At 43.0% G+C, this 26,967-nt stretch overlaps 2 long non-coding RNA genes across 7 annotated transcripts in view; one reads left to right on the plus strand and one right to left on the minus strand.

Moving 5' to 3' along the window:
- Positions 1-5,762, plus strand: part of LOC311518064 — a 129,347-nt gene extending 123,585 nt beyond the window's left edge. For all 6 annotated transcript variants that reach the window (XR_014710875.1, XR_014710876.1, XR_014710877.1 and 3 more), the window contains 2 exons: positions 1,229-1,372; positions 5,004-5,762. This is a non-coding gene — a long non-coding RNA (uncharacterized lncRNA). The remainder of the gene's footprint in view (positions 1-1,228; positions 1,373-5,003) is intronic.
- LOC311518066 overlaps positions 3,610-26,967 on the minus strand; it is an 87,895-nt gene continuing 64,537 nt past the window's right edge. The window contains exons 2-3 of the long non-coding RNA XR_014710884.1: positions 6,281-7,001; positions 3,610-4,133 (exon numbers count right to left, since the gene is read on the minus strand). This is a non-coding gene — a long non-coding RNA (uncharacterized lncRNA). The remainder of the gene's footprint in view (positions 4,134-6,280; positions 7,002-26,967) is intronic.

Below are 26,967 nucleotides of genomic sequence, written 5' to 3' on the forward strand. Positions count from 1 at the left end.
AGCCCCCTGTGACACTGGCTAATGTCTGCTAGTCACAACTAATAGTACACAGGGCATGATCTAATGTCCACTGACATCAGTGTGGGAGGCTTTACATTGACGTCAATGGGCTGTGGATCAGGCTGACACGGTGGTGTGGGGTGCTATATAAAACCCTAAGATAGGTAGATAGGGATGAGCAAACCTTGTAGAACTGGCGGTGCTGTGAACCTTGTAAACTACTTTTGGTGTTCCTAAGACCAGTTGGAGTTCAAGCTGAACTTTCAGAAGCAAAAAGTTTAAGTGAGTTTGAATTTAGGCAAGATGACTTCCCTTATCCCCAATCAGAATCACATTTGAAATGTTTCCCTCCCCTCACAGGGGTGAATGTCTAGCTCTTATAGCATACATGTAACAAACAGGGCTTGAAAATTAGGCATGGAAATCATTCTGCTTGCTTTTCAACCATGTCCAACCGCTTGCACTGCAAGCCCTGGAAGTGTGGTGAGACGAAGGAGGGGCCCTGAGATGGAAAGGAAGGATGGATCTGAAAGAGAAGCGGGTGGGTTCCACAACAGGAGAGGCTAGCAACAGAATAGGTGAGAGAATGGAAGACTCTGGTGGCTGAATTATGTTACCTTTAACAGAACTCTTTACTGGTGTATGTATCCTGTCAATGCACACGTGTGCCTGCTCGTGAACTCCTTGCCTCCTGACAGACTGGCTGTGCCTCCCTCTCACTGAATTCCAGAGACGTTACGTGTCCGTCAGAAAGGAAGAACTATTTATGCCACAGGCATAAATAAATCCAGAAAGCATTTGCAATAACACAGATTACTAAGGGCCCAATCTTGATTCCACTGAAGTCAATGACAAAATTCCTATTGGTTTCATTGAGAGGTGGATCAGGATCTTAAGAGCGCAAGGGGGAACACAACAAAGGCAAATAGAAATGGGCAGAAGAATGAACTGACAGAAAATAATCCTGGTTTCCAGGAGGAGTGAGGAATTGTTCAGGACAGCTCTGTGTGTTTGTCAAACTTTCAGCAACAGAGGGGCAGGATGTTCTTGTGATCCGTTGATGTACAATCAGCACCTTAATCCTGTGGTATTGTGCACATTAGAACTGCATAGATAGATTAGGCAAGACAGATTTGTGCTTGATTAAAAAAAGAACAGGGTGAGGATTCATGCTGTGTAATAATTTCTATTTGTTATTTAAAACCACATCACCTTGTGTTTCTTTCAGATGCCAATTCATGTCTGCCCTTTGATTGGATGAACTCACCATAAGAACGGCCATACTGGGTCAGACCAAAGGTCCATCTAGCCCAGTATCCTGTCTTCAGACAGTTGCCAATGTCAGGTGCCCCAGAGGGAATGAACAGAACAGGTAATCATCAAGTGATCCATCCCTGGTCGCCCATTCCCAGCTTCTGGCAAACAAGAGGCTAGGAACACCATTCCTGCCAATCCTGGCTAATAGCCCTTGATGGACCCGTCCTCCATGAACTTATCCTCCATGAACCCTCTAATAGTCTTGGCCTTCACAACATCCTCTGGCAAAGAGTTCCCCAGGTTGACATACCATTATCATAATCATTGCTAGCAGTATCACAGGATAGCCTAGAGATGCTAACTGAGATCTGGATCCCCACTGTGCCCCAAAAGGGACTTTTTTTTTAAAAAAAGAAGCAAAATAAATTAAAGGTTGTGTGATCCAGGGAACATGTGAGTGCTGCTGACTTTAGCAGATGTCTCTTTCTAAGCTGATCCGGTTTCACAAAAGGAAACTCCGTTAATGCTGGAATAGTGTGTCAGCTGGTCTGTGATGGAAGTCCAAGGGTCCCCACCTTGCAAAGACAAAACACAAGTAGAGGATTAAGTTGCCACGTCGTATTTTTGTTTTTATATGAATAATCACGTTTTTAAACCATATGTAATCCTGTTTACATGCTTAAGTGGTTGCATTATATGTACGAAGGCTCAAAACTAGTCTCTAAAAATCCCAAATTCTCCAGCTACAGTTCCTTAACTACTAAGCATCTGGAGGGTGCAGCAACCTTCTGTTCATTTTTGGCTTCAATGCTATTGGAGCCAAGCAATGCATTAAAAATGTCATCCTCAATGAAGTCAACGACAAAACTCCCCATTGATTGCAAATGGACAGGATTTCACCCAACAGCCAAATCTTTCAAGTTTCTTGTTGTTAATGCAAATGTTTATATATATATAGAAGGCTAAGACTTTACCAGGTATGTATTTGAACCTATTCATCTCTTTCAGTAAAGAAATCTGGTTGAAAACATCACAAGAAAAGGCTTTCTTGCTAGATTTCCAGTATTGCCTGGTTTCAGCTGATTGGAAAGACTGCAAGAATTGTTCTTGTATGATAATTTGGAATTTCTGCTTCTGGTAGCAGCTGTGAAATCAAGACTTCAGCCCTGGAAAACCCCCCGGAGTTGGTGTCTATGCCGTGGTGTCAGCATTACAGAGCAGTTCAGTGTCCAAGGAAGGCAGGGATACATACACACGTTCACATTACAATAATTTTGCATTTCTGTAGTGCTGCCCACCTTAGGATTGCAAAACTCTTTACAGACAATAATCAGTCGATCCTCACAACTCTCTTGTGACAAAGGCAAGAATTATTTCCACATTTCACGGACAGGGAAACCAGAGTTTAAGGCTGAATCTGAACCGCTGAAGTCAATAGGAAGGTTGCCTTTGACTTCAAGTGGAGCAGGACCAGGCACTAAAGTGATTGTGCCCCAAGATCATTTAGCAAGTAAATGGCAGAACTGGGAAACAGACCTTAGACAACTCCCATCCTTTCATGTATTTATGCCTGCTCCTGTAATTTCCACTCCATGCATCCAATGAAGTGGGTTCTAGCCCACGAAAGCTTATGCCCAAATAAATTTGTTAGTCTCTAAGGTGCCACAAGGACTCCTCATTGTTTAGACCTCAGACTCCTGGCTCTGTGCTCTAAACAAGCTCCCTCTTATTGGGTGCATGTAGCAGAGCGGGAAGCAGCCAGGTCAGAAATAGCTCAAGAAAGCAGTTCCATGGCACCTTGCAGCAAGATGAATACTAGGAACAATGTCGTTCAGATCCTCCAAGAGGTCAGTCTATCTCAGAGAGGTCAGAGCTTTACAATGAAAGCACAAGGGCGTGACTATGCCAGGGCACATGCGGAGACAGCTTGGCACAAACAGAAAACCTGGCCTGGCCTGTAGCTACCTAGTTTCCGCTAGGGTTAGGGAGCTGGGGAAAATGCTATTTCAATCAGCAGGGCCTGGGATCCTTCTGAAATTAGGGGTTTTAAAAGGAGCAGGTTTGCTGCCGTGGATTATAACAGCTGGGGCCAAGCCAGCACAAGCTCCATCTCTTTATTTTCATTGGCACTGATCTGTGTATAATCAATATCATTTTCTGGACAAAGGGGAAAATACCCTGATGAACAAAGAGCATTGATTGCTCGAATCAGTGTCATTCTTTTCAAAACAGAATAGTCATCAACATGAGCAAATTAGGCAAAGGCAACGTCTTCTTTTGTTCTCATGCAAACGTCTTTAATTCAAGAAAAGTAAAGGATAATCGTCATTTGCATTTGCAGCCATGGGATGATCTCAAAGCATTTAAAAGCACTATTGAATAAATCCTCTCAGCACCTCCCCACTCCTCCGTGACAGAGGGAAGCATTATCTTCACCATTAATCATGTGGGCAACAGGAACAGAAGTGGCAAGTGACTTGCCCCAGTGACTCAGTGGAAAGGCTTGAAATACAATCCAGGTGTTCTGGCTCCCACTCGGCTGGCAGAATACTTTCTAAGACGTATTTCTCCAAGCTGTCCCTGAGAAATCTGATGCTCATTAAATGCATTTTGGGAAAACAGGACATTCTGAGATAGGAATATGATGTGGGTTCAGAAATTCACAGTGTGGGGGGTTTGACAGCAGATTTGGGATCCAACTTAGTTTGGGGGTCCACTTCTCTCTATTCTGCAAGGCTCCAACACTGCATCATCTCTCCTAGGGCCTGCAAATCCTTCTGTATCTTTCAGACTCAAGTCATGGGGTCTGTCAGGTCCAAAAGTTGACAAGTTGTTGAGCAATATCTATCAAGCGGATCACGGGAGGACCTGAAAATCTGTAACATATATTCCTGGTTAAAACATGCAAGAAAGTTCTCACTTTTCAGGGCTCTTGAATTAGTTTCTATTCTGATGAGTGTCATATCCTAACCTCCTGAAAGAGAAGAACAGCTTTTCCTGGGGAGGTCATACTTAGCTTGTCTTTAGAGAAGCAGGATGCTAGATTGACAGGGGGCCTTTCCAAGGCTATAATCCATTTGACCTCAGGTAAAATTTACTGGCCAGACATGTATTTTCCTGTTCTCAGAAGCAGCTCAATTGTGTGTTCAGCATGCAGAATAGAGACTTCATTACACAATAATGGACATGGACACTCTGGAGACTATGGTTGCCACCAGTCTCAGATTTGGCAGTGCTGGTGTGCCTCCTGCCAAGTTTCTGACAATGACACTGTGCTGTTGCAGGATAGCCTGATGATGCAATATCAAGACATCATCATGATGCAAACACGGGATTATGGTGGGATGGCTTTGGGCTGGAAAACAATGGTTAACTCAGGCAACCTACACAGAGAGTAATGACTAATGGCCTAATTTACTTTCCCTGGTTTTACACTGGTGTAACTATTAATGTCAGTGGAAATACTCCTGGATTTACAGGAGTGTAAGTGAGAGCAGAAACAGGCTCTAAATTATGGACCTAACAGAGGGAGGCATTTATGTTCTGCTTCATTCCCGTTCCCTTCATGAGGAACTATGGAACCCTATGGAAACAGTAGTTACTGCCTGTTCTCTTTGTTCCTAGAAATAGGGACTTTATGGAGTAGATGGCATTAGTCTACATTTGGGGATTTGCTCTTGGAGGTTTCTGTTTGTACCTTGAGGCTATAGTGTATCCTGCTTTAATTCTCTTTTCTCCTCCCACAGATGACACCATCTGGTGTAATGAAGGGTCTTTCCTGTCTGACTGGACTAGGCTGAATATTGGTTGGATCTGGTCCCCGAGGGAAGCAATGAAGGGTCTTTCCTGTCTGACTGGACTAGGCTGAATATTGGTTGGATCTGGTCCCCGAGGGAAGCAATGAAGGGTCTTTCCTGTCTGACTGGACTAGGCTGAATATTGGTTGGATCTGGTCCCCGAGGGAAGCAGGTGTTTGCTGAGAACCATTCCACCCCCAGAATTAGGCTGGTCAAATCCTTTCAACTTGCTGTATTTTTTGTCTGAATCTAACCGAGATTTGAGGGTTCCGAGGAGCAGGTGGGATATGCTGATTATTTGAATCCTTGTTGTTTGAGTGCATGATGAGTAGTTTATTTTTTCCTTTTCTTTCACGTTCACACGATGTTTTACGCTGATTTCCCCTCCACATGTTTATTGCCAGACAGAGCGATATAATGGACACTGTGAGTCTCACTCTCAAGGGCTTTTGTAAGAGCTGGTTATGGCCGGGCTGTGAACTCAGTGAGAGGCAGTGTGTGTATCTAATCCTAAAATACAATAACAGGCTTCTTCTTGGATTACGTTGTGTTTGCTTAATGTATGATTGTTTATTGTTCACCTGTGTAATGATGCACACGGGGTTTAGCACAATTTGAAAATATTAATGAACATGATAACATTTTAAATAATACACCATACAAACTTCTCCCATAACTTAAGGGAACACTGTCAATATAAATTCACATTGAGCAGGAAAATAAAAAAAGATTTTCCCTTATCTGTGTTACTTACTATTAGTGTTATAACCTAATAGGTTATTCACAGTGAAAGACTTATCTGGGGGCCTGATTCACCAGTTTTACACTGGTTTAGTGGAGTCACATCAGTATAAATCCAGTGGAATATAAAAATAGACATTAAATTAGGTGAATACTGGTGAATCAGCCTTTTTACAATTTGAACTATTGGTTTATGTTCTGCAGGTCAGCCAGGGTGGGCATGAAACTGGAGTGGTCAATTTCACTTTCTGACCATAGTTATTTTCACTTTCTGGTTCCCATGCACTCCTGTATAACTCTGCAGCATTTGTGATTCCAACATTGCAGTAGGATCTTTAAATTAAAAAAGAAAGTTTTTATGACTGTAATTAATGAATGCAACACATCTGATCTCTATCAGGGTTTTGTAATTCCTCCCCTTCCCGTATTTTTGCAAAATCTAAATGTTGGGCCTAAACTAAACTAACAGCCCTTTAATCACTTACCAGCTGGTCCTGAGAATACTACATTATTGACCGCAGGGCACTCCATCAGCTGGAAGAATGATTTGGATCAGTTAAACATTCATCCAAACTCCCCTTAGACTTCTTGAACTGTCAGTGGGAGCTGGTGAACTGGAACTTCTTTCACAATTTTGCAAGGAAAATACAAACGGGTTAAAGCAGGATGTCAGCTACAGGGAAATCTCATCATGTTGACAAAGCTGTGACGCTAGAATTTGGGAAGTTCTGGCAGCAACTATTTCACTTTTCAAGGAAGCATTCGTTTTTCAATTAATACTGCACCAATTCTGACACCAAAGGTCTGATGAGGGAGTTGTTGCATACAAGCAACAGCCCTTGAGGTCACTGGGAGCTGCCTGTATGATGTGGCTGCATAACTGAGCACTATATGTTCACGAAAAATAGCTCTAGCACACGACCGATGCATTTTCTTTCAAGTGCAACCAGTGATCAGCTGCCAAAATTTGAGCAAGGGGCTTCTGTAAAAATATTCTGCCTCCGTCAGTGACATTTTGTGTAAAACATTCCAGCCACTCCATATTCATGCACCATCCTTTCTTCCGCTGCTGGCTCTGCACCTCTCGATCCAACAGGCACTCCCCTCGCCATAACCGTGTGGAGGCTCCTCTAGGTAGCTCCCACAGTAGTGGTGGTGGCAGGCGGGTGTCCTTGGCCACATGCGTCGCAGGAGCAGTCAGCAGCCCTGGGAATGGAGAGGTTACGTATATGTAGTGATTTCCCCAGGCACTCCCACTGGCACTGGTAGGGTTTACAGGCGGGGAGTCCCGGTGGTAGCATCTGTGGCAGCTGCACACAGCAGCTGCCTGAGTCAGCTCAATCCCAGCCCCAGGGACAGCTGAACATTTCAACAAGCCGAGTCAGGCTTAGCATTTTGGGCCTGTGAAACATTTTTGTGCCACCCATCGCCCCACCAGTGTTTCTTGAAGAAACAACGCAAAGACGTTGAAGAGAGCTGGAGTAAAAGGGGAGAAGCTGGCAGGCAGTGTGTGTGTGTGTGAGAGAGAGAGAAAAAACCCTGAATTCAGCTTTCCAAGGGAAATCTGAAAACGTACCCCTCTTTGGAGACCTTCCAGCCATTATTTGCTTTTCCACCTTGTAGATCCCCCACCCAGCCCATACCTTTCTCCTGCAACAGCAATAACTATAGAAGTCCAAGTACAACCAACCAAAGTTTGGTTGGAGCTTAACACACCTAGGAGCCTTTCCGCACTTCAGCCTGGTCTGCCTTTGATAGGTTCCTTTGTCTCCATCCATTTCTCCTCTACAACCTGGCCAGCCTGTTTGGGCATGGGGCATGTTTTTTGTAATGACCTCCCATTGTGAAGTGAGCTGGGCGTACTGGTTCAGCTATACAAATAAGAACAGACTTAAACCTTTAGTCAAAAATGAAACCCAAATCATTTAGAATTTTTAAAATGCTCCAGTGACATTGCTTTTCATTTTTGTAGTTCTCAGCATTTCCTAGCTGTGGTTGGGACTAGAAGCAGAAATGATTAAATATTGGGGGGGAAAAAAAAGTCCTCTTGACAGTTCTCTGTGTAGGACTAGAATCAGGAAGCCCTTTAGATGCAATGGTGCAGTCTAAAAGCCTAAGCAGAACAGAGGACCAGAAATCTCCAGAAAATGCCTCTTCTAACATCTAGCTAATCCATTTCCCAGACACCTGAGGGTTGGATCATTTGATAATATCTCAGCTTCTAGGTTTTTACCCCAAACAAACCTCAGAATCTTTTTAGGGTTTGTCAAGTTTCCTTCCCCACTCTGAACTCTCAGGTACAGATGTGAGGACCTGCATGAAAGACCCCCTAAGCTTATTATTACCAGTTTAGGTTAAAAACTTCCTCAAGGTACAAACTTTGCCTTGTCCTTGAACCCTATGCTACCACCACCAAGCGTGTTAAACAAAGAACAGGGAAAGAACCCACTTGGAGACGTCTTCCCCTCAAAATATCCACCCAAGCCCTACACCTCCTTTCCTGGGGAAGGCTTGATAAAAATCCTCACCAATTTGCATAGGTGAACACAGACCCAAACCCTTGGATCTTAAGAACAATGAAAAAGCAATCAGGTTCTTTAAAAAAGAATTTTAATTAAAGAAAAAGTAAAAGAATCACCTCTGTAAAATCAGGATGGTAAATACCTTACAGGATAATCAGATTCAAAACACAGAGAATCCCTCTAGGCAAAACCTTAAGTTACAAAAAGACACAAAAACAGGAATATACATTCCATTCAGCACAGCTATTTTACTAGCCATTAAACAAAAGGAAATCTAACACATTTCTAGCTAGATTACTTACTAACTTAAGGAGTAATGAAGAGCATTCCTGATCTGTTTCTGGCAAAAGCATCACACAGACAGACAGACCCTTTGTTTCCCACCCCCTCCCAGCATTGAAAGTATCTTGTCTCCTCATTGGTCATTTTGGTCAGGTGCCAGCAAGGTTATCTTAGCTTCTTAACACTTTACAGGTGAAAGGGTTTTGCCTCTGGCCAGGAGAGATTTTATAGTTCTATATACAGAAAGGTGGTTACCCTTCCCTTTGTATTTATGACAGGGTTAATTCAGAAGTGACCCTTTATTAAAGGCAGTTCTAAGGGAAATCTCCATGCTGTGCAGTCTGGTTTGTTCAAACCTTTGATTTTCTTGATGGATTCAGTGAAAGCAAATGGTATTGATCAACGCCACACCCCACCTCCTTGCAGCTTTGCAATATTACACAGAACTTCACTGAGAAAAATGATTTGTTAGTGGATGCTATTGATTGGAGGTTGTGATTAATTCCTTCCTCCCTTCAGGTGCACCTCTGTAATGAATTCACTCAATTTAAAAACCTTACAACCAATAGGCCCAACCAACTGAAAGGAAGTGACACTTGACCCTCCAGTCCTGCTCCTTGTTGCAGTCGGGAGATTTTCTGCCTCATCCGTATAAACATGATAATATATAGCACTTGTACAGTGCCTTCCATGAGGGTACGTTAGAAACATGAACGTATTTAGACTCCCAAACCCCTGAGAAATAGGGAAGTACTATTGTCCCCATTTCACAGATGGCAGTAACTAAAGAACTGATTGATAAAGTGTCCTAACAGGCCACACAGTGAGTCAGTATCATAGCATGGAATGGAGCCTAGAGCTAGAGCTTCCCAATCATGTGACCTAACCAGTAGACCACACTGCCTCCACTTTGCTTTCTGTTCCCCTTCATTCTTGCTTTCTGGCCCCTCCCCATCCTTTTTTCTCATTCACTACAGGACTGATCCAAAGATGGACAGGCTCCCATTGACTTTAATAGGCTTTAGATCAGGCCCTGTTTGCACTCTCTTATAATGCTGCTTTTGAGTGAAGCAAGGAGAAATCAGCACTGGGGAGCCAGACTGAAGCGGCAAAGCTGATCTCTCTATGATGAAGGAGCAGAAGTAGTTTTCCCAGTCGAATGCTTGGTGTCAGCCATAGGCAAGGAGCTCTCCTCCAAGAAGGTTCCCGCCTTGGGCAAGTATTTCTGTTCAGAACAGAAGCTAAACAAAATAAACCCATGCATGCAAAACAGATACAACACACCTGCTTGGCTTGTGGCTTCCCTTGATGCTAGAGATGAGCCTGAGCCACAAAGCTCAGATCTGGATTTTGGTTTGAGCCCATCTTTAACTAGTTCAGCTAATGCGAAGTCTCAGCCACTAAGGTACCATGCTCCAGATAGTAGCTTGATTCACTCCTGCACTAATGGGAGCAGCCATACCCCATGGGAGGTCAGGCAGTGTTTACAGTGCCATCCTCCTCGGAGACACCAGCAGTCAGGGCAGCTTTCAGTGTCAGATTCATAGTTGCTTAGAGTTTAAAGCCAGAAGGGACCATTAAATCACCTAATCTGACCTCTGATAACTTGCATGCAGTTATCTCTGTAATGAGCCCCATAACTATAACTTATGTTTGGCTAAAGCAGCTCTTTCAGAAAGGCATCCAGTCCTGCAGACATCAAGAGATGGAGAATCCACCACTTCTCTTGTTCCTATGGTTAATCTCCCTCACTCTTAAAAATGTGTGCCTTGTTTTTAATTTGAATTTGTCTGACTGCAGCTTCCAGCCATTGGTTTGTGTTAGGCCTTTCTCCGCTAGATTAAAGAGCCCTTTAGTACCCCAGTATTTTCTCCCCAAGAAGGTATTTACACACTGTAATCAAATCACCCCTCAATCTGCTTTTTGATAAGCTAATCAGATTGAGCTCTAAGTCTCTCACTGTAAGGCATTTTCTTCGAGCTCTCAAATTATTTTGGTGGCTCTTTTCTGCCCCCACTCCAATTTTTCAACATCCTTTAAAATGGACACCACAACTGGATGCAGTCTGCCAGTACAGGTCTCACCACTGCCTTATACAGAGGTAAAATCACCTCCCTACGTCTACTCACTACTCCCCTGTATAACATCTAAGGATCACATTAGCTCTTTTTGCCATAGCATCGCACAGAGAGCTCATTTTGAGTTGCTTATTCACTATGACCCTTAGATCCTTTACAGGGTCACTGCTTTCCAGAACACAGTCCCCCATTCTGTAGATATGGCCTATATTCCTTGTTCCTAGACATGTAACTTTGCATCTGGCTGCATTAAAATTAATTTTGTTTGAAAGGGCCCAGCCTACCAAACAATCCAGATCACTCTGGATGACTGCGCTGTCATCATCATTATTTACCACTCTGCCAATCTTCATGTAATCTGCAAATCTTATCAGCAGTGATTTTATATTTACTTTCAGATCATGTTGAATAGCATTGGATCTAGTACCTCTCCCGTGGAACCCCACTAGAAACACCCCGATTTGATGATGATTCCCCATTGGCAACTGCTTTTTGAAAACTATCAGCTAGTTAGTTCTTAATCTATTTAAGATGTGATTTTTTGATATTGTATAGTGCTAAATTTTTAGCTAGTATGTCATGCAGTGTTAAGTCACATACCTTACAAAAGGGTAAGTATGTTACAGCTACAGTTACTTTTGTCAACCAAACTTGTAATCACACCAAAGAATTAAGTAAGACCTATTTTCCATAAAGCCATGTTGACAGGCATTAATTATATTCCTATCCTTTAATTCTTTATCAGTTAAATCCTGTATCGGTTTTTCTATTATTTTGCACAGACTGATGTCAGGCTAACTGGTCTGTAGAGACCCGGGTCATCCCACTCACCCTTTTTGAATATTGGCACAACATTAGCGCTTTTCTAGTCTTCTGGAATTTTCCTGTACTCCAAGATTTTTTTAAAATTAACATCAGCAGCAAAGAGGTCTCCTCAGCCAACTCTTTTAAAACTCTTGGGTGCAAGTTATCTAGGCCTAATTATTTAAAAGTGTTTATCCCTAGTAGATGTTGTCTAACATCCTTCTTAGTTATTAATGAACTGGAAAATACTTCATCATTCTCATGATACAAAAATATCATCCTGCTTCTTTCCAAACACAGAACAGAAATATTTATTGAACACTGCTGCCTTTTCTGCATCATCATTAACAACTGTAACCCTCCATCTAGTGATGGGACTGTCTAATTACTAGGATTTCTTTTGTTTCTTACATACTTAAAAACCTCCATATTGCTCAGATGGTGCTGTCACAGGGCATCCCTTCACCTCGCCTGCAAGTACCACTGTCTAGCCTGTTCTTGTAGTCTCCTAGGCACAAGCATGTGCGGACTATTTGTCTTTCACTACATGTGCACTTAATCTTCAGTTTCTAAGCACAACAGAACATACCACAGGTTTACAGCAGGAGGAGACTTCCACACAGCTCTCTCTCCTCTCCTAGGCTTGATCACCCTCTTGAGCTCCCGTTCACTTCCTGTTCTTCCCAAACATACAGCCTCCCAATTACTGAGCCAATTGCCTCATCAGCCCAGCAATTGCCACCCAAGTGTCAGTAATTCCCAATAAAAATGGGTTAATTGCCTTCAGTTAAGCCTGCAGTCTTCTGCAACTGCAGTGACCAGGACACTATGCCACGAATTTATTTATATGTGTTAATATTATTGTAATCGTTCCTCATCTTTAAATCTGTGTAGTTTAATGCTTATTTTTATGTGTGTCATTTTCAGTAACTTTACACACACATTATTGCTCTATATTGCTTAAATTATAGCATAAGTGCAGTTTAAGTGGAGTCCTTGTGCTTATATAGTTCCTCTCTGACCCCGGTTTCCTTAAACCTTCTATGTGGAATATAAATTCTAAGATACACTGTACTTATTTCACTACAGATCAATTGATTGAAATAAAAAGTACTTCTCCTCTCCACAGGCATGCCAGCAAAGTGGGGATGAAGCATGGTCTAATGCAGTGTTTCTCCATGGACTGGTGCCAGTCCTTGAGATCTCCCTGGCACAGTTTAGGAAGGCAGCAAGCTGGTCCTTGGTATCTGAAAAGACTGAGAAACGCTTGCCTAATGGATAGGACTGGGAGTCAGGAGACTATCTAGGTTCTATTCTGAGATTTGCCACTGACCTGCTGTGAGACTGGGACAAGACGCTGGCCTCAGCTTTCCCGTTTGTTAAGTGGGAATAATGATACTTTCTTCCCTCTATAAAGTGTTTTGAGATCCACCCAAGAGAAGGGCTTGGATGGGTCTGATGCAAAGCCCACTAAAGGTAATGGGAGTCTTTACAATGACTTCCGTAGGCTTTGGATCAGTCTCTGTGACAGTCAAACGATGCAGATTATTTTTTAGTGTGTTAGCAGAAGTCTCCTGCCTGGTTCTATGTGTGGATCCCATCACACACTTCACAGTGTTATGACACGTCATCTAAGAGGAAACAGCACAATGAGATATGTCTGTTATGCAGTTAGCTGAGAAGTCGAGTTCAAGATCATTTATAAACAAGAAGCTGGAGTTGTTGGGTTTGATTTTGTCTTTTTAACTCACACCTAAGACACTGGTGTTTAGCATTTACGATAGCCATTTTTTCCAAAAGGTAATGAGTGGAATAAGTGAAGAGGAAAGCTGAAACCAGGAAGGGTCTGGATCCAATCTGTTATTCGCTCCTCATGGAAAGATCAACTTTGGTTCAGAACTTTCCAGCTGGTAAAACTTTCACTCTGTAAATTCAATGTGAAACCAAATGTGTTTCTTTAAACGGATCCTCTGCGGCCTTTCAAAGATGCTGGCAGGTCAGATGTATCCAATTAGCAAGAGCCTGTGACAGCACGGAAGGGCCCTGAGGGGAGGGAAAGGGAATCTTCCAAAGCACATTTCACATGCACTGAGTTGAGCTGCAATATGTTCGCTCCTTGGGGTGAAGCACAGTGAGCTCAGGGCAGAGCTTGTTGTCAGAAACATATGGAAAGAGCAAATAGCACTCTGTGCATGGAGCACAGAGGGAAGGATCCTGCAGTGGAATGGTTTATACAGTGCAGCCACGTGAGTAAGAGCCAAATTCTGCTCTTGGATATTCACACGTGGCACCCTTTGGTGGAAATGTGATCCCCACACATACAACCAAGAGCACAATTTTGCCTAAAATGATTAAATAGAGCAGACTGAAGAGCCAGGGATTTTTAAAAAATACTCTACCTGACTTATCATGTGAGTTGCTTATGTTTTATGAGGCCTAAAATTTCTGGCAGATGAGGCCAGACCCTGTGAGTCCTTCCTCAGGCAAAATTCTCATTGATGTCAGTGGCAATTTTGACTGAGTATGAAGTACAGGATGAGCCTTTAGGTCCCCTTCTTCACTCCCAGTGAAGTCAATTAGAGTCTAATTGGACCTTTAAAGAGCACTGTCCTTTATGCTCACCAAACCAAGCTCCTGGCTGGTGCTATCCTAAAGAAGCATGATTGCTAGGTACCCAGTTCAGATAAAATGGGATCTTACAGGAAATTTAAATGAGGAACTTTAATCTAAAACTTAAATTGAATCCAGGCCTATTTTGAATTTCAAAAGTTTAAATTTCTCTGCGCTGGCTGGAGCTGGAAATGCTGAAGTGACACAAGACAGTCTGCGCTCTTGGGATTTCTGGACTGTCTAGAAGTGGCAAACACTGAACATCTCGTGAACAAGTGTGTTTGTGTGAGACTTCTAGCCCATCTCTGCACAGTCAAGACCTCCACATGGTTTGGTAAGGTTCCATGTTTACGGGTGTTTTTCTAATTCTTTGGAGGATCAGACCTCACTGCTCAGAGATAGGCCCAAGCGACTTTGTTCAGATCCGTACTTCCCTAAATGTAGGAATTGGGATCCAGGGTTCCATATTAGCCTCCTCTATAGCTAGGAAAACAGTTGTGAAGTTTAGATCCAGATACAAACTAGCTCAAAGATCTAGGGTGTTTGGATCTGGGGTCTAGCTCTAACTTATTGCAACAATAGGATGTTAATCCAAACTTTCTCCAGGAAAAGGGGAGCTCAGAACCAGGGATTTGGAGGTCAGCGTATCTCTATTGCTTACAACCTCCACTTTGAGACTGTCCACCAAATAAAGAAACAAGTTGAAAGCTTTCCAAAAGTACAGCATAACACTATTGCTTTATAGTTACATGGAACCTTTCAGCCTGAGGGATCTCAGAGCATTTCACAAATTATACGCGTACACTGCCATTGAAATGCAGTTTCCCTGTGGTAAAGGCCAGCACAGGATACTGTACAAGAGCAGGAGGTGAGGGGAGAAAAGGACAGTGAGAAAAACCTCTATTGTTATGGCATCTGTTAACAGCCATGCAGAAAACAGGCACAACCTCGGTTTGTAAGGCCTCAGTTGAAAGAAATGTGAACAAAGATGGTCTTCTGGTGACAGTGCTGGTCTGGAACTTAGTACACCGGGGTTCTCAGCTCTGTCGCAGGCCTTCTGCGTGACTTTGAACAAGTTATTGTATCTTTCTGCCTCCATTCCTGATCTGTAAAATGGGAATATAGTAACACTTCCCTGCCTACCTCATAGAGGTGCTGTGGTGATAAATCCATTACTTAAAGCCAGTCTCTCACTGATAGAGGTCAGGATGAGACCTACGCTAGGGAGCCAGATGATCCCATATCTGCCTACTGTGGGTTTTGTAGAACTTCCTCTGAGGCATCTGGTACTGTCCACTGCCAGAGATGGGATACAGCACTAGATGGACCTTGGATCTGATCTCATCTGGCAATACCTGTGGACCTATGCATATGACACATTCAGGTACCAAGGAGCTGGGGGGCCACATAAATAGATTATATAAGTGGAGACCTGAGAAGTGCTTCTGTAACAATATTACAGACAGTACCTCATCAAGCTGTGTGTTGACTAGCTTATGAACAAAGAGGGGCCGATCATAGAGGCTACTAATTTGCTTCAGTTCACCTGATAAATATTAATATATCTCCCAAGGTTAGTTCTCTGTGTAATCATCTTACCTCACAGCTGTCTGACAGCAACATCAGGAACAAAGAATCAAAGTACAGGTGTCTTTGAGGAAAGGCTGAACACGGCTTTACATTTTAGATGGGCTTTAGGTTAGAAAAATAATAAAACCAAATATCTTAATAGAAAGATCAGCTCTAAGGACAATAATCCGGCCAGACAACAGCAGGATGCAGAGCGACCTGGGGAATGTTTGATGTAAAATCAAGGTCGTGCCCAGAAAATCAGAGACAGACGTTGAGAGCGGTATGTGATCCATTAAAAATGAAAGGAAACCTGAGACAAGCTGCTCTGAAAGCTGCCAAAGACACCGCTCTCTCTGTTTGTATACGCTGAAACCCCCACTTCCTTGTGAGTCTGGCGAATGCCGCGGTGTGGTACTGTCAGAGGAAAGGAAACCCACAATAGAAACAGGAGGAGAGTTAGGGAAGTGCTTTAAAAATTCCCTGCTGGTCATTAATCTAGAGGGAGGGGGGAGTTTCAATGCTTAGGCTCCAGATCCTGAACCTAAGTGTCTGAACCCCTCCTTTACCTACAGAGCACATACAGAATGGGCAGCAGGGTACTAGCTTCCCCAGGGCCTCCAACCCTGAAAAGAACAACAGGAGACAAGACAGCATGTCAGTCCCTGGTCCATTCAGACCTTAGCCCAGAGGTAGTCCTTTGTTTTTTGGTCCAGATCCACATTTCTTGGTCAAGGTCCAGACTCCAGAGAAAATAATAAAAAAAATAACAATAATGATGATAAATAAAAATATTTTGGTGTCCGTTCAAAAGCACCTGGTGGTCCAGATTTGGCCCATGATCTGCCTGTTGACTACCCCTGCCTTAGCCTGTCTGCTGGGACTGCTGGACAGCAGAGTTGGACCTAGTGTGCTATTCAGTCCCCAGGATTGAACAGAGACCAAAGTCACATCACACAGGGTCAGACAGTTTCCCCTTCCCTTTGAGACCTTTCATAAGCTTGCCCTCCCTGTTCACCCTTTCTTAGGGGCCTGTGATACTGAACTTTGAAGTCAATAGTTTTGCCATTGCCATTCAGTGGGAGGAGACGCAGGGCCTTCTATCTTATCATGTCATCCCTATTCCACTCTGACATCAATGCCAGCCTCACTGCTCTTAATATCTTTGTGCTTTCTTCCTCCTTTCCCATACACATGGAATATCCTCCCTGAACTAATCTATAAAACCACTAATTTGTCCTCCCTCCAACCCCTACTCAAGATCCACTTCTACATTGATGGGTATGGGTAACCACCAGCTGGGAATGACTAAGCAGCCAGCCAGCAGGATCTCCTAATATTCATCTTATGTATTAGTTTCTCTTATAATTTCACATTGAGCTTTCCATAAATGCACACATTTCCATTTTACACCCGATACTTCAGGCTTAATTTCAAATTCCTTGTTTCATTTCTTTCCTGTAAAATCTTGGATTTGCCATGAATGGAGTTTGCGATCAAAAGCCTTTAACCTGATCTCTGCCATGGTTAAAGTCAACATTTTCTTTTGTGTCAATATTTTATGCTTATTTCTTTCCCTGGTGAAACAGCAAAACAATCCAAAATCCCTGCTGGAAACATTCGCTTAAATGATTTAAAGTCTTCCAAGTCTATCCTAAAGCTTCAGAGAGCTCACACACACTGTGATCTAAGACATAATGATCTCATGGAGCATGTTTATTTTGGCTTTGACCCATTTGACATGCTGTTATATCAGCTGGCAAAAGCATGTCAAGTGACCACAACTGACACAAACCACTGATCCTTAAGTACAATATTAACCAACAGCTTTTGACTATGGGCATTCTGCCCACAGAAAAAGCCAAAACCAGCTCCTTTATTTGTAAAAGTTTACCAACAAATTATGCCTCAGCTTTATTGCAGTGGTTTACCTCTAATAGTTAGGGTCACTGTAAATTGCATAAAAGATCCAGCTAACTTTGCTGTGGGTGCTCACTGTGGGGCTTTCCAAACAGATTTATTTTACGTAGTTTTATACTTCAGCCAGGGTCACTATAACTGTGGGGAATGACAGGGCAATATCCAGGGGAGCTCAAGCTTCAGGGTCCCCTGGCCAACATAGTTTTTATTAGACAGTAGTAATAACACATTGGATGCTATGTCGGGATCTTGTGTGGTGACACTGCTTCACCATGTGATGACCTTGTGTCACCAGAGACAATGATGTACTCTCCCCACATCCTAAGACATGATACGACATAATGCCACATTACTGCAAGTAGGCAGTAAAGAGCACAATAAAGCTGCATTGTCTATTATTTGTCAGCCGCGAAGGTCCCTGAATTTCGGTAGGCCCAGTACCCTTGCGCCTTTAGTCTGACCCTCTTCTCTGAGAAAATATGTTAGATTGCAAACTCATTGGTACAAGGGATTGTCATTTCTATATCTTTGTGCAGCACCTAGCACAATGGGGCCCAGACCGGTTTAGGTTACTAGGCACTACCACAATATCTTTCATTGTTGTATGCAGAGTTGTTGCAGCGTGTTGGTCCCAGGATTTTAGAGAGGAGCTCTGTGTAAGTGCAAAAGTTTGTCTCTCTCACCACCAGAAGTTGGTCCAATAAAAGATATTACCACACCCACCCTGTCTTTCTAAGAAGAGCGATGAGAAAATGAAGCATCTCTAGGATCAGTGTTGTTTAATATATTCACTAACAGTCAGGAAAAGGGGATGAACAATGAGGTGGTGAAATTAGCAGATGAGATCAAATTATTTAGTTTGGGTAAAAACTAGAGAAGACTGTGAGGAATTTCAGAGAAATCTAACAAAGGTAGGCAATTGTTTGTACTTGGCAGTTTTTGTGTATGCTCCTAGAGCGACATATGGATGCCCAGTTGTATAAATTGAAAGTAAATAATAGATGTGACAAGTCAAGGCAATATAATCACTGATATATCATGGAGAAGTAAAAAAAAAAGTAAACACTGGGAATCAAAATGCAGAATCAAGGCTTCAGGACAAGATGATTTCATTCTGCTGGCCAAATACAGATAGGTGCCAGACCTACACTAATTAGAATAAAATTTAACAATGCTCACCTATGCAGGCTTTCTGGGGAACATTTTGCATGTGGATCTGGTCACACTGCTCCATCAATCTGACCTATTAGTATCTACCTATTTGCCTGTTTCGGCATTTATACATTCACCACCCTGTGGTATTTGAGCACTTTCATGTCCTGTTGAGATTGACTTGACATTTAATAAATGGCTTTCTATCCAACGTTATATCTTCCCCTTTGGTTCTTGTAATTCATTGTCAGTGAAATATCTGAAACACAAGTTTCAAAGGGTAGATTGGAATCTGGCGCATAATTTATCATCGCCTTCCATTCCAGAAGAAAGAGATAGTTCCAGTAAAGTCTGGTCCAGGGGGTAATGATCTATTGGCTAAATTCCTTTTTGCTTATTAAGGCTGGGTGTACAGTACTTAAAAATGTCTTGTGCAAGGGCGGCTGGATCCTATCCTTGATGTGGTTGTCAAAACCCTAATGCTGGTGTTAGAATCAGGATTTAATGACTAATGACCAAACATATGCTTCACAGAAGCCAGACCAAGCCAAAGAACAGTCGTGATGCAGAAGATGGGAAGCAATAGTATTAAATCAGCAGAATTACTTTGAACCCACTGAGACTGCATTGTCATATTGAAGTCACAGACATAGTAACCAGCAAAGAGGTGTGCCACCCCTGCAGCAGCCCCTGGAGAAACTGCCTTTCTCAAGAATGCACCCTGTTTGTGCTGGCTCAGCTCATTTGGTGTAGAGATGCACCAGGCCATTGAATCATAGAATCATAGAATCATAGAATATCAGGGTTGGAAGGGACCCCAGAAGGTCATCTAGTCCAACCCCCTGCTCAAAGCAGGACCAATTCCCAGTTAAATCATCCCAGCCAGGGCTTTGTCAAGCCTGACCTTAAAAACCTCTAAGGAAGGAGATTCTACCACCTCCCTAGGTAACGCATTCCAGTGTTTCACCACCCTCTTAGTGAAAAAGTTTTTCCTAATATCCAATCTAAACCTCCCCCACTGCAACTTGAGACCATTACTCCTCGTTCTGTCATCTGCTACCATTGAGAACAGTCTAGAGCCATCCTCTTTGGAACCCCCTTTCAGGTAGTTGAAAGCAGCTATCAAATCCCCCCTCATTCTTCTCTTCTGCAGACTAAACAATCCCAGCTCCCTCAGCCTCTCCTCATAACTCATGTGTTCCAGTCCCCTAATCATTTTTGTTGCCCTTCGCTGGACTCTCTCCAATTTATCCACATCCTTCTTGTAGTGTGGGGCCCAAAACTGGACACAGTACTCCAGATGAGGCCTCACCAATGTCGAATAGAGGGGAACGATCACGTCCCTCGATCTGCTCGCTATGCCCCTACTTATACATCCCAAAATGCCATTGGCCTTCTTGGCAACAAGGGCACACTGCTGACTCATATCCAGCTTCTCGTCCACTGTCACCCCTAGGTCCTTTTCCGCAGAACTGCTGCCTAGCCATTCGGTCCCTAGTCTGTAGCTGTGCATTGGGTTCTTCCGTCCTAAGTGCAGGACCCTGCACTTATCCTTATTGAACCTCATCAGATTCCTTTTGGCCCAATCTTCCAATTGGTCTAGGTCCTTCTGTATCCTATCCCTCCCCTCCAGCGTATCTACCACTCCTCCCAGTTTAGTATCATCCGCAAATTTGCTGAGAGTGCAATCCACACCATCCTCCAGATCATTTATGAAGATATTGAATAAAACCGGCCCCAGGACCGACCCTTGGGGCACTCCACTTGATACCGGCTGCCAACTAGACATGGAACCATTGATCACTACCCGTTGAGCCCGACAATCTAGCCAGCTTTCTACCCACCTTATAGTGCATTCATCCAGCCCATACTTCCTTAACTTGCTGACAAGAATACTATGGGAGACCGTGTCAAAAGCTTTGCTAAAGTCAAGAAACAATACATCCACTGCTTTCCCTTCATCCACAGAACCAGTAATCTCATCATAAAAGGCGATTAGATTAGTCAGGCATGACCTTCCCTTGGTGAATCCATGCTGGCTGTTCCTGATCACTTTCCTCTCATGCAAGTGCTTCAGGATTGATTCTTTGAGGACCTGCTCCATGATTTTTCCAGGGACTGAGGTGAGGCTGACTGGCCTGTAGTTCCCAGGATCTTCCTTCTTCCCTTTTTTAAAGATTGGCACTACATTAGCCTTTTTCCAGTCATCCGGGACTTCCCCGGTTCGCCACGAGTTTTCAAAGATAATGGCCAGTGGCTCTGCAATCTCAGCCGCCAATTCCTTCAGCACTCTCGGATGCAACTCGTCCGGCCCCATGGACTTGTGCACGTCCAGCTTTTCTAAATAGTCCCTAACCGCCTCTATCTCCACAGAGGGCTGGCCATCTCTTCCGCATTTTGTGATGCCCAGCGCAGCAGTCTGGGAGCTGACCTTGTTCGTGAAAACAGAGGCAAAAAAAGCATTGAGTACATTAGCTTTTTCCACATCCTCTGTCACTAGGTTGCCTCCCTCATTCAGTAAGGGGCCCACACATTCCTTGGCTTTCTTCTTGTTGCCAACATACCTGAAGAAACCCTTCTTGTTACTCTTGACATCTCTGGCTAGCTGTAGCTCCAGGTGCGATTTGGCCCTCCTGATAACATTCCTACATGCCCGAGCAATATTTTTATACTCTTCCCTGGTCATATGTCCAACCTTCCACTTCTTGTAAGCTTCTTTTTTATGTTTAAGATCCGCTAGGATTTCACCATTAAGCCAAGCTGGTCGCCTGCCATATTTACTATTCTTTCGACTCATCGGGATGGTTTGTCCCTGTAACCTCAACAGGGATTCCTTGAAATACAGCCAGCTCTCCTGGACTCCTTTCCCCTTCAAGTTAGTCCCCCAGGGGATCCTGGCCATCCGTTCCCTGAGGGAGTCGAAGTCTGCTTTCCTGAAGTCCAGGGTCCGTATCCTGCTGCTTACCTTTCTTCCCTGCGTCAGGATCCTGAACTCAACCAACTCATGGTCACTGCCTCCCAGATTCCCATCCACTTTTGCTTCCCCCACTAATTCTACCCGGTTTGTGAGCAGCAGGTCAAGAAAAGCGCCCCCCCCTAGTTGGCTCCTCTAGCACTTGCGCCAGGAAATTGTCCCCTACGCTTTCCAAAAACTTCCTGGATTGTCTATGCACCGCTGTATTGCTCTCCCAGCAGATATCAGGAAAATTAAAGTCACCCATGAGAATCAGGGCATGCGATCTAGTAGCTTCCGTGAGCTGCCGGAAGAAAGCCTCATCCACCTCATCCCCCTGGTCCGGTGGTCTATAGCAGACTCCCACCACTACATCACTCTTGTTGCACATACTTCTAAACTTAATCCAGAGACACTCAGGTTTTTCTGCAGTTTCGTACCGGAGCTCTGAGCAGTCATACTGCTCCCTTACATACAGTGCTACTCCCCCACCTTTTCTGCCCTATTGCTCCACAACCACTTCTCTCTGCCCCCTGCACAGTTTCTAGTGATACCCCCACCTTTTGACCTGCACTCGAGGATTGCGGCTGAGCCCTCTGCAGGACTTGTACCCTCTCCCACAACCCCCAGTCAGGACTGGTTCTAATCTAAAGTTTATGGCCACGGTTTTCAGAAATAATACCAAAAATTAGGCTCCTCCATTCATATCTGGGCACCTAAATAATGGGCCTGATTAAAAAGGTAGTTACTGTGTGCTCAGCACTTGTGCCCAGTTCTTTAGACACCTATAAATAAGGATTTAGATGCTTAACTTTAGGCACCTGTTTTTTTTTTGTTTTTTGTTTTAATCTTGGCCTGTGTTATACTGGGTCAGATCATTTTACCGATGGGTCAGTGCAATCACACGTTTAATGCTTTTTAAAGATCAATATGTCTAGATGACCGCATGTCAAGCCACTGGCTGTGCACATTCAGCATTGTTGCTCCATGGAGTTGTGGGGTTTGATTTGCATGGCTTCACGCCCCCCAGGTTTTGCTGCGTGCTCAACCCATTTGACATTGCATGATTTGTATAGTTTTGACATGAAGCCATAAATCAATCCATTTTGGGTGGAAAGGTTCACGAACCCTGTTGAAGCTTTTAACGAAGCTGGCTTGAGTTTCGAGTTTATAATGAAACCTGAAACCAGGCAGGTTTCACAAGGATTCATGTTTCATTGTAAATATTTTGCAGAGCTTTAATAAGAATGCAGTGATCAGGAAAATATTAGGGTTGTTTAAAGCAAATAAAAAGTGCAGTACTCATGCGATTTAAGTGGACGAAGGATGCTTTTATGAAATAATCCTATTGAATTTAGTAGAAAATGATAATTTTTCGACAGATATTTTTAACTATCCAAAAACATTTAATGGAGAATTACTTCTGTACTATAGGATTCTCTAGGATAACTAAAATAATCCTGTAGAAAGGATCTTATTCTCTATTAAATTCAACAAATTTTTAGAATAATTTCTATAGAACTTTGTTCAGTTTCTGTAGGACCCTATTAATTTCATCCCTATTAAATTCCATAAAGCTGGTTGAACATTTTCTGTGAATTTTTTTGTTGCTTTTTACCAGTTTTTGCAGTCATTAAAATGTTTCAAAAAGTATAAATTTCAACAATTTTTTTAAAAAAATTAAAAATCTAACAACATTTTTCTTCATTTTTCAGCCAGCTCTTAAATTCTATATAACTTTCTTATAAAAGGTAAATCTAAAGACCTTGCCAAAAAGTCTGTTCTTGCAAGTTTCCCCAGTTTATTTTCTAGACTAAACAGGCTAAACTCACCCCCACTTTAACTTCCATGAAGTCAACAGCACTCTACATGGGAGTAGACTGTTAAGGGCTTTGGAGAGCTTCAGGTAACCACAAGTCAGACCCCCCCCAGAATCACAAGTCAGACTGCCTCCAAAAGAATCATGAAATTGGCTTCAAAATCATGAGATTTTAAAAGATAAGAAGTTTGAGGTTCTTTTTATTTGCCTTCTGGTTTTTGAGCCTTAAGGGTTCATGTTTTTAAGTTTTCCTCTACAATAACAAGGGTTAGAAACGTAGGCTATGTCTACACTTAAACTGCTACAGCCGCACAGCTACAGTGCTGTAAAAGTACCGCTGTAGCGCTTCACTGTAGAAACTACCTATGCCAATAGAAGGGGTTCTCCCATTGCTGTAGTTAATCCACCTCCCCGAGAGGTGGTAGCAAGGTCAACGGAAGAATTCTTTCATTGTCCTAGTGCTGTCTACACTGGGGGAGGTCGGTTTAACTGTGTCACTCGGGGTGTGGATTTTTCACACCTCTGAGGGGCGTAGCTGGATCAACCTAACTTGTTAATGTAGACTTGGCCCCAGGTTTTTTTTTTTTTGTTTGTAATGAAAGCTGAAGGCTGGCCTACACTGAAAACTTACATTGGCACAGCTACACCAGTCAGGGGTGAGAAAATTCTTCCATTGACCTAGCTAGCGCCTCTCAAGGAGGTGGATTAACTATGCCGATGGGAGAACCCTTTCTGTTGCTGTAGTGAGTATCTACATTGGAGCTCTACAGTGGCACAGCTGTGCCATTGTAGCACAGTTTAAGTGAAGACATAACCTCAGATTCTCATGTAGTCACATGACTCCTGGAGCTGAGGCCTTAAGAAAAACACCAAATATGGGGAGACTTGCAATAAAATGTGCAATATAATTGTGACAGTTGGCAACGTGGCTTTTGGATGCTTACTTGAACTGCTGAAACATTTTAGGGTTGACCTTCACTGAGGCTTACTATACATTGGTGAGAGTCTTATAATATCTGTTAGACTTTAGAATATATAGTAAGAGTATATATACTGCATGTTAAGAAGCTACTACAACAAATCAGCCCCATGTTCTGCTTTAATTTAGGAGGAGTTTTGCTTTTTGATTCAATGGGAGCTGGATCAGCCCCAAAATTAGCAAAAAATGCATTGAAATCAATGCCAGTTTAGCCATTTTAACAGCCAAGTACACAGAAAACAGTGCCTTTTAATCAGCTTTATGTAAAATATCTACTTCTCCTATGCAACGACCTCTGTTCTGGTGTAAATAGCTGAACTGCATGAAAAATACACCACTGGAGTCCACTTGAACAAGCAGATCTTGATAATTTGGAGAAATGGGCTAAAAAAAAAAGGATGAATGTAAAGTGATTTGTTTAGGAAGGAATATCAGCTGCACAAATATCAAATGGGGAAAGCTGGCCAGGGCAGAGTGGGATCTGGGAGTTATGGGGGATAATGAACTGAAAATCTGTTAGCATTGTGCTGCTACCACAACAAAATAAATGCTATGGGCCAAATCTTGCTTCCAGCCACATAGATGTACCTCTTGTAGATTCCAAAGTGATTGCACCTATGAAAGCTACAGCACAGTCTGGTATATTTGGCTTTCTTATGTGCTCATTTTTGAAAAATCTTACTCACGCTGGGCTAAATTCTGACCTCTGTTGCATGACTGTAGGCCTGCAGTGTCAGTGAAACCATCCTGGATCTACACAATAATGAATGAGATCAGAACATACTGCTATACAAGGCACCATTTGCATGACTAAAGCGTTGAAGGATTGGGATCCAACTGAGGTAATTATTTTGCCCTACTCCACAGTGGTTAGGCCTCGGAGTATTATGTTCAATTCTGGGCACCGTTTTAAAGAGAGGCCATTGACAAGTTTTGGAAAAGACGGACAAGGCAAGGTAATAGAACTGGACAGGTCAATATAGGAGGAAGAAGACAGGGGAGGCATGACGGCTGTCTACAGCTATATAAAGGGATGTTATCAAGACAACAAGGAATGATTATTCTCATGAACTAATGAAGATGAGACAAGAAATCATTGGCTGAAAGCTACAGAAGGGAGGTATATGAGTTGTTAGATGTTCGGAAAACTTTATGAGAAAGGTTAGGCAAGTTGTTGAAGTTGTAGAATCCCATTGGGTCAAATCCTGAGGCCATTACTCAGTGTTTACTCGGTACTTAGGGAAATCACCCATTCAAGTCAAATATGCAGCAAGCTATTGAATCAATGGGGGTTTGCCGGTGTAAATACTAAGTAGTAACCAATGGAGTAATTTTGCCTGCAAACACAGGTCTCCCCAGCCCCTGAAAGAGCCCCACAACACAAGTGATGCTCCAAACTCACCTTCTATCAGTCCCTTAGTGCCTGCGTTGGCCTCCTCCGGGACCTTCCTTGCTAAACCAATATTGGTGCCAAATGTGGGGGTGGAGAGAGACAAGGGGGCCAGAGGTAACTCACTAAAGATCCCTTTCATTTGAAATGATTCCATGCAATGCTGTTAGATGCTTCATTTCGGGGGCACTGCCAAGTGCTTCCACTCTAATTTGGCCATGTTGGCCAGCACTATTTTCCTGTTTCAAGATTTTTCCTAATATTTCTATTCCAAGTGGAGGTGTTTGTCTATTACTCTGTACATGTAGAGAGCCCAGCAAGGTGCTTTCAGTCATTAAAGTGAGATTCTTGACTCAATCCACCATACCATGAACTAAATCCCAGTTACACCACTACCTGAGTACAAACATGCTCCCCTAGTCTGATTCTAAAACAAACCTCTCCTGAAAAGCCAAGTAGCTGAAACATGCGATCAGTAGTGGGGTAAAGGGATGTTTATTTATTTGAATGAAACCTCACTGGTGTGTAAAGGACCCATCCTGCTCTCATTGAAGTCAACAGTGGGGGGAAGGAGCAGGCCTTAAGTAAGACCCACAGTTTTTAATTAGAGATTTTTCCCAGCAAATTCAGATCTGTATGTGTATATACACACAGAGACAGAGAGAGGATAGTGTATGCTCTGCAATTCATTGTTACATGCTGCTATTTGCCCCCCACACCTCCACTGACACAAGCAGGTAAGAGGCTGCCGTATGGATAAATCAGTAATTTACCAGGAGAAGATTAAAACCAAGCTGTGGGACTGTAGTGTAAAGTTTCTGTAGCACTGCACTCAGGGCTTCCAATCAGAAGTTTACAAACTGCCTTCATTTCATTTCAAGAATTTAACACAGCTCCTCTGCAAGACAAAATGGCCCACTCCTTGCTGTCATCTTCTGAGATTTAAGGAGGCAGTGAGAAGTGTGTCTGTTCCCTGTCACTGGATATCTCTTTGCAGCACAGCCAGGAAAGAGGTTTATTAACTTGGCCTCCGGGTTTCCTTTTTTCTGGTTACTTTGGCAAAGGGGTCTTGAATTTCTCCTTTGTTCTGCTTT

This window comes from Lepidochelys olivacea (genome assembly GCF_965140295.1).
Source record: "Lepidochelys olivacea isolate rLepOli2 genome assembly, chromosome: 3".
In the NCBI taxonomy this organism is placed as follows: Eukaryota; Metazoa; Chordata; order Testudines; family Cheloniidae; genus Lepidochelys; species Lepidochelys olivacea.